The following is an 8,069-nucleotide window of genomic DNA, read 5'->3' as shown; positions in this document are numbered from 1 at the left end:
ACCTTTGGAGCGCAGAAAAGTGCCCTCCAAAAAGTGCCCTCCAAAAGTGCGCACCTTTGGAGCGCAGAAAAGTGCCCTCCAAAAAGTGCCCTCCAAAAGTGCGCACCTTTGGAGCGCAGAAAAGTGCCCTCCAAAAAGTGCCCTCCAAAAGTGCGCACCTTTGGAGCGCAGAAAAGTGCCCTCCAAAAGTGCGCACCTTTGGAGCGCACAAAAGTGCCCTCCAAAAGTGCGCACTTTTGGTGCGCACCAAGGCGCTGGTTCGGTCGTTGCAGGCGAGTTCGGAAGTTGGGGTCGATGTCCTGAGCGGAGGTGCAAACTACACAGGTGTCGGAATCGGACAAATAGCTTATATAGGGGAGGTGTATGCTTCGATGGGTCGACTCCCCAGGTTGAGCGCACCGCGCCAACCTCAAAGACCCTACGGTATGGATGAAGTCGGAAGTTGGGTCCGATGACCAATTCGATTAGTAGGTATGCTCATGAGGTCGGAATTTGGGTCCGATGACCTGCCATGTGCAGGAAGGCGAATGTTGACACTGTGCGTTGCAAGGTGCACACCAAGGCGCTGGTGCGGTCTTTTTAGTCGAGTTCGGAAGTTGGGGTCGATGTCCTGATCGGAGGTGCAAGCTACACAGGTGTGGGAATCGGACAAATAGCTTATATAGGGGAGGTGTATGCTTCGTTGGGTCGACTCCCCGGGTTGAGCGCACCGCGCCAACCTCAAAGACCCTACGGTATGGATGAAGTCGGAAGTTGGGTCCGATGACCGATTCGATATGTAGGCATACTCGCGAGGTCGGAATTTGGGTCCGATGACCTGCCACGTGCAGGAAGGCGAATGTTGGCACTGTGCGTTGCAAGGTGCGCACCAAGGCGCTGGTTCGGTCGTTGGAGGCGAGTTCGGAAGTTGGGGTCGATGTCTTGATCGGAGGTGCAAACTACACAGGTGTGGGAATCGGACAAATAGCTTATATAGGGGAGGTGTATGCTTCGTTGGGTCGACTCCCCGGGTTGAGCGCACCGCGCCAACCTCAAAGACCCTACGGTATGGATGAAGTCGGAAGTTGGGTCCGATGACCGATTCGATATGTAGGCATACTCGCGAGGTCGGAATTTGGGTCCGATGACCTGCCATGTGCAGGAAGGCGAATGTTGGGACTGTGCGTCGCAAGGTGCGCACCAAGGCGCTGGTGCCGTCGTTGCAGTCGAGTTCGGAAGTTGGGGTCGATGTCCTGGTCAGAGGTGCAAACTACACAGGTGTGGGAATCGGACAAATAGCTTATATAGGGGAGGTGTATGCTTCGATGGGTCGACTCCCTGGGTTGAGCGCACCGCGCCAACCTCAAAGACCCTACAGTATGGATGAAGTCAGAAGTTGGGTCCGATGACCGATTCGATACGTAGGCATATTGGCGAGGTCTGAATTTGTGTCCGATGACCTGCCATGCGCAGGAAGGCGGAATTTGGGTCCGATGACCGAGTTGATGGCGTGCCATGCGCAGAAAGGCGGAATTTGGGTCCGATGACCGAGTTGATGTTGATGGCCCGCCATGCACAGGAAGGCGGAATTTGGGTCCGATGACCGATTTGAAGGCGTGCCATACGCAAAAAGGCGGAGTTTGGGTCCGATGACCGAGTTGATATTGATGGCCCGCCATGCGCAGGAAGGCGGAATTTGGGTCCGATGACCTGACATACGCATGGAGTCCGACTCGGGGGCCGATGTTCGATTCGATGACTTGCATTGTGGGTAAAGTCGGAAGTTGTGGTCTTTGACCCGATTCGATGACCAGACTTCGGCTGCTTGAGAATCGGACAAATAACTTATATAGGGGAGGTAGTGTTCTCGAGCATCCTCCCCCCGTGCCCGTTTATGTCGATTGATGCTGGTGCTCGACTGGTTGGAGCGCTCGGATGCAAAAATCTTGCACCAGGATTTATCGATTGTGATGGACACGGCAAGTCTCCTGATTGCTATGCAGGAGCTCATCGTGAATCTCTATGCGGCCTTGGTATGGACTCGACCTGCGGAATGGTTCGGCAATGGTAGTCGCTCCAACACGTCCTTGCAATGGCCACAGAGGTGATTCGACTAGAGCTCCAGTCTAGCTTTTGGGTTGCTTGGCGGACTGGTATAGCCGCGATCGAGTTCCGGCCATGAACGTTTTAGATAGCTCTTGGGCTTTCTGGGACGGAAGTCGGAAGTTTGGGCTGTTGTCCGATTTGATGACCATTCTTCGGATGTGTGAGAATCGGACAAATAACTTATATAGGGGACTGTGTTGTCTCACGCAGCCCCCTCCGTGCCCCTCTATCTCGACCGATGTTGGTGCTTGAAAGGGTTGGGATCGCTCGGATTTATAAACGTGCACCACCATTTGTCGAGTGTGAGGGACGCGGCAGGTCTCCTAAATGCTATGCGAGCGCTCTCTGAGAATCTCTATCCGGCCTCGACACAGACTAGTCTTGCTGAATGGTTTGGCACTGGTAGTCGATCCAACACGTCGTTGTTGTGGCCGCCTAGGCGATTCGATTCGAGCCCCCGTCTAGCTTTTGGGTTGCTTGGCGGATTTTGCCCTATCCGCAAGTGAGCTCGGTCCCTAAACGTTCGAGAAACCCGATTGCTATGCGCCGACTCTCTTTCTTGCGAGCCTCCATCTAGCTTTTGGGTCTCTACGGAACGGAAGTCGGAATCTGGGACCGTTGTTTGATTCGACGAGGCAGACTACGGTTGTGCGAGAATCGGACAAATAACTTATATAGGGGAGGTGTTGACTGGAGCATTCTCCCCCGTGCCCCTCTAACTCGACCAATGCTGGCGCTCGAACGGTGGTAGCGCTCGGATTTTCATTGAGCGCCAGCATTGGTCGATTTAGAGGGGCATGCGAGATTCCCGAATGCTATGCGAGGGCTAAAAACGGAAATGTCTATTGGTTTCGGTATGGATGCAATTGCGAGTGGTTCGGCAAAGGTAGTCGTTCCGATGCGTCCATGTCGTGGCCAAATCGATAATTCGATTTGAGCCCTCGTATAGCATTTGGGTCTCTCGATGTGATTCCGCATTCCAGTCCCTTTGGGCACTGCTTGAGCCGCATCCCAGGGGGTTCCCTTCCCAATAATCTGCCTCGCAACCCGATTGCTATGCGGTGAGGCTCCTCGGCCGCCTCGGAACTATCTGTGTATCAGACGCATCGCGGGATAAGGGGTTGGCAACGGTAGTCGCCCCAAGCGCGTCCGATGCTTGGACCATTCCGAGGCGGCCCTGAAGCCTCTTCCGTCTAGCCGTTGGGTCCTTCTCGCCGCATCCCTCGCCTCGCACCCCGATTGCTATGCGGTGAGGCTCCTCGGCCGCCTCGGAACTATCTGTGTATCGGACGCGTCGCGGGATAAGGGGTTGTCACTGGTAGTCGCCCCAAGCGCGTCCGATGCTTGGACCATTCCGAGGCGGCCCTGAAGCCTCTTCCGTCTAGCCGTTGGGTCCTTCTCGCCGCATCCCTCGCCTCGCACCCCGATTGCTATGCGGTGAGGCTCCTCGGCCGCCTCGGAACTATCTGTGTATCGGACGCGTCGCGGGATAAGGGGTTGTCATTGGTAGTCGCCCCAAGCGCGTCCGATGCTTGGACCATTCCGAGGCGGCCCTGAAGCCTCTTCCGTCTAGCCGTTGGGTCCTTCTCGCCGCATCCCTCGCCTCGCACCCCGATTGCTATGCGGTGAGGCTCCTCGGCCGCCTTGGAACTATCTGTGTATCGGACGCGTCGCGGGATAAGGGGTTGTCACTGGTAGTCGCCCCAAGCGCGTCCGATGCTTAGACCATTCCGAGGCGGACCCGAAGCCTCTTCCGTCTAGCCGTTGGGTCCTTCTCGCCGCATCCTTCGCCTCGCACCCCGATTGCTATGCGGTGAGGCTCCTCGGCCGCCTCGGAACTATCTGTGTATCGGACGCGTCGCGGGATAAGGGGTTGTCACTGGTAGTCGCCCCAAGCGCGTCCGATGCTTGGACCATTCCGAGGCGGACCCGAAGCCTCTTCCGTCTAGCCGTTGGGTCCTTCTCGCCGCATCCCTCGCCTCGCACCCCGATTGCTATGCGGTGAGGCTCCTCGGCCGCCTTGGAACTATCTGTGTATCGGACGCGTCGCGGGATAAGGGGTTGTCACTGGTAGTCGCCCCAAGCGCGTCCGATGCTTGGACCATTCCGAGGCGGACCCGAAGCCTCTTCCGTCTAGCCGTTGGGTCCTTCTCGCCGCATCCCTCGCCTCGCACCCCGATTGCTCTGCGGTGAGGCTCCTCGGCCGCCTTGGAACTATCTGTGTATCGGACGCGTCGCGGGATAAGGGGTTGTCACTGGTAGTCGCCCCAAGCGCGTCCGATGCTTGGACCATTCCGAGGCGGACCCGAAGCCTCTTCCGTCTAGCCGTTGGGTCCTTCTCGCCGCATCCCTCGCCTCGCACCCCGATTGCTATGCGGTGAGGCTCCTCGGCCGCCTTGGAACTATCTGTGTATCGGACGCGTCGCGGGATAAGGGGTTGTCACTGGTAGTCGCCCCAAGCGCGTCCGATGCTTGGACCATTCCGAGGCGGCCCCGAAGCCTCTTCCGTGTAGCCGTTGGGTCCTTCTCGCCGCATCCCTCGCCTCGCACCCCGATTGCTATGCGGTGAGGCTCCTCGGCCGCCTTGGAACTATCTGTGTATCGGACGCGTCGCGGGATAAGGGGTTGTCACTGGTAGTCGCCCCAAGCGCGTCCGATGCTTGGACCATTCCGAGGCGGCCCCGAAGCCTCTTCCGTGTAGCCGTTGGGTCCTTCTCGCCGCATCCCTCGCCTCGCACCCCGATTGCTATGCGGTGAGGCTCCTCGGCCGCCTTGGAACTATCTGTGTATCGGACGCGTCGCGGGATAAGGGGTTGTCACTGGTAGTCGCCCCAAGCGCGTCCGATGCTTGGACCATTCCGAGGCGGACCTGAAGCCTCTTCCCTCTAGCCGTTGGGGCTTTCTCGCCGCATCCCTCGCCTCGCACCCTGATTGCTATGCTGTGAGGCTCCTCGGCCGCCTTGGAACTATCTGTGTATCGGACGCATCGCGGGATAAGGGGTTGGCAGTGGTAGTCGCCCCAAGCGCATCCGATGCTTGGACCATTCCGAGGCGGCCCTGCAGCCTCTTCCGTCTAGCCGTTGGGGCCATCTCGCCGCATCCCCCACCTCGCACCACGATTGCTATGCGGTGAGGCTCCTTGGCCGCCTCGGAACTATCTGTGTATCGGACGCATCGCGGGATAAGGGGTTGTCACTGGTAGTCGCCCCAAGCGCGTCCGATGCTTGGACTATTCCGAGGCGGCCCTGCAGCCTCTTCCGTCTAGCCGTTGGGGCCATCTCGCTGCATCCCCCACCTCCTCGGCCGCCTCGGAACTATCTGTGTATCGGACGCATCGCGGGATAAGGGGTTGGCAGTGGTAGTCGCCCCAAGCGCGTCCGATGCTTGGACTATTCCGAGGCAGCCCTGCAGCCTCTTCCGTCTAGCCTTTGGGGCCATCTCGCCGCATCCCTCGCCTCGCACCCCGATTGCTATGCGGTGAGGCTCCTCGGCCGCCTGGGAACTATCTTCGTATCGGACGCATCGCGGGATAAGGGGTTGTCACTGGTAGTCGCCCCAAGCGCGTCCGATGCTTGGACTATTCCGAGGCGGCCCTGTGGCCTCTTCCGTCTAGCCGTTGGGGCCATCTCGCCGCATCCCCCACCTCGCACCCCGATTGCTATGCGGTGAGGCTCTTCGGCCGCCTTGGAACTATCTTCGTATCGGACGCATTGCGGGATAAGGGGTTGTCACTGGTAGTGGCCCCAAGCGCGTCCGATGCTTGGACTATTCCGAGGCGGCCCTGCAGCCTCTTCCGTCTAGCCGTTGGGGCCATCTCGCCGCATCCCCCACCTCGCACCCCGATTGCTATGCGGTGAGGCTCCTCGGCCGCCTTGGAACTATCTTCGTATCGGACGCATCGCGGGATAAGGGGTTGTCACTGGTAGTCGCCCCAAGCGCGTCCGATGCTTGGACTATTCCGACGCGGCCCTGTGGCCTCTTCCGTCTAGCCGTTGGGGCCATCTCGCCGCATCCCCCACCTCGCACCCCGATTGCTATGCGGTGAGGCTCCTCGGCCGCCTTGGAACCATCTTCGTATCGGACGCATCGCGGGATAGGGGGCTGTCACTGGTAGTCGCCCCAAGCGTGTCCGATGCTTGGACCATTCCTAGGCGGCCCTGAAGCCTCTTCCGTCTAGCCGTTGGGGCCTTCCCGCCCCATCCCTCGCCTCGCACCCCCGATTGCTATGCGGTGAGGCTCCTCGGCCGCCTTGGAACCATCTGTGTATCGGACGCATCGCGGGATAAGGGGTTGGCACTGGCAGTCGCCCCAAGCGCGTCCGATGCTTGGACCATTCCGAGGTGGCCCTGAAGCCTCTTCCGTCTAGCCGTTGGGGCCTTCCCGCCCCATCCCTCGCCTCGCACCCCGATTGATATGCGGTGAGGCTCCTCGGCCGCCTTGGAACTATCTGTGTATCGGACGCATCGCGGGATAAGGGGTTGGCACTGGTAGTCGTCCCAATCGCATCCGATGCTTGGACCATTCCGAGGCGGCCCTGCAGCCTCTTCCGTTTAGCCGTCGGGGCCTTCCCGCCGCATCCCTCGCCTCGCATCCCGATTCCTATGCGGTGAGTCTTCTCGGCCGCCGCGGAACTATACCTGTTATTGCTACTGCATCCTTCGGCTGGTAACCTCCTCTGCCGCCTTGGAACGTTCTCTTTGTCGGACGCGTCGCGGGATAAGGGGTTGGCACTGGTAGTCGCCCCAAGCGCGCCCGATGCATAGACCGCTCCGAGTCGACCTTGCTTTCAGCCTCTCACATGCATAGACCTCTCTGAGTCGACCCTGCAGCCTCTCACGTTTAGCCTTTGGAATCTCGCCTCACAACATGATTGCTATCCTTGATGCATCCCTTGCCTCGAGCCCTGATTGCTTTCTTGGCTGCATCCCTCCTCTCCTCACAGCCCGGTTGTCATCACTGCTTCATCCGTCGCTTCATGCATTCTGGCTGCTGGGCCCTTCCCACCGCACACCTCGATTGCTATCTCTTCTGCATCACACACCCCGATTGCTATCTCTGCTACATCCCTCGGCTCTCACTTCTGCATCCTTCGCCTCACACCTCGATTGCTATCAATGCTGCATCCGTAACCTCACACCCCGATTGCTATGCGGGGAGGCTCCTTGGCCGCCTTGGAAATTTCTGTGTGTCGGACGCACCGCGGGATAAGGGGTTGGCACTGGTAGTCGCCCCAAGTGCGCCCGATTCTTAGACCGCTTCGAGGTGACCTCGTAGCCTCTTTCGTCCAGGCTTCCTGCCTTCAACGCCCTTTTTACACCTCGATTGCTATGCGCGGGCTCGTTGGCGTCTATCACCTCTCTGCGAAGAGTGGCACGATGATTGTTGGGGTAAATCGTAGCAGTCCGATCTCTGGCCTTGGGCCATTGTGAGGGCTGATCGATTTCCTGTGCGCATCTCGTGTTCGCCCAGTAACAGACTCGACGACTTGTAATCGGTCTTGTTCCCGATTGTTCCTGGAGGTAGTCTTCGGAACTCTTGGATTTGACCTGTCACTCGAACTGTCCTCTTCCGAGGATGCTTGTGTGTGTGTGCTTGTGCCATTTCCTTGGCGGTATTAACGAGATATTAAAGAGCGGAGTGAGCGCCTCGCCCAGCTATGTTTGGGGCTCTCACTCCCTTACCCGGTGTGCGACCGCTTTGCACGTAGGTTGCGGAGCATCGCGACTCTTTCGATGTTTGGCGGTTGTCTTCCGGTGATGCGTTGGTCCCGAAGTGCACGTTACTAGCATTTCTGCCATTGTTCTCGATCTTTGGCACGTTCCTTCGTTGCAATTGGATATATATCTCCGTTTATACGCGCAGGCTTCTCCCGCCTATTCAGCGCTGTCCCACTCTCAGCACTCTCGTGGTCTCCTTGGCTTCTCTCTCCCGTGAGCGAGCTCTCTTCTCGAGTCTTTTCCATGTCCCATGGAGGTTGCCTTGCG

This window comes from Cryptomeria japonica, unplaced genomic scaffold (genome assembly GCF_030272615.1).
Source record: "Cryptomeria japonica unplaced genomic scaffold, Sugi_1.0 HiC_scaffold_117, whole genome shotgun sequence".
Taxonomy (NCBI): domain Eukaryota; kingdom Viridiplantae; phylum Streptophyta; class Pinopsida; order Cupressales; family Cupressaceae; genus Cryptomeria; species Cryptomeria japonica.
The sequence above is the reverse complement of the archived record's forward strand: the minus strand, read 5'-3'. Positions refer to the sequence as shown.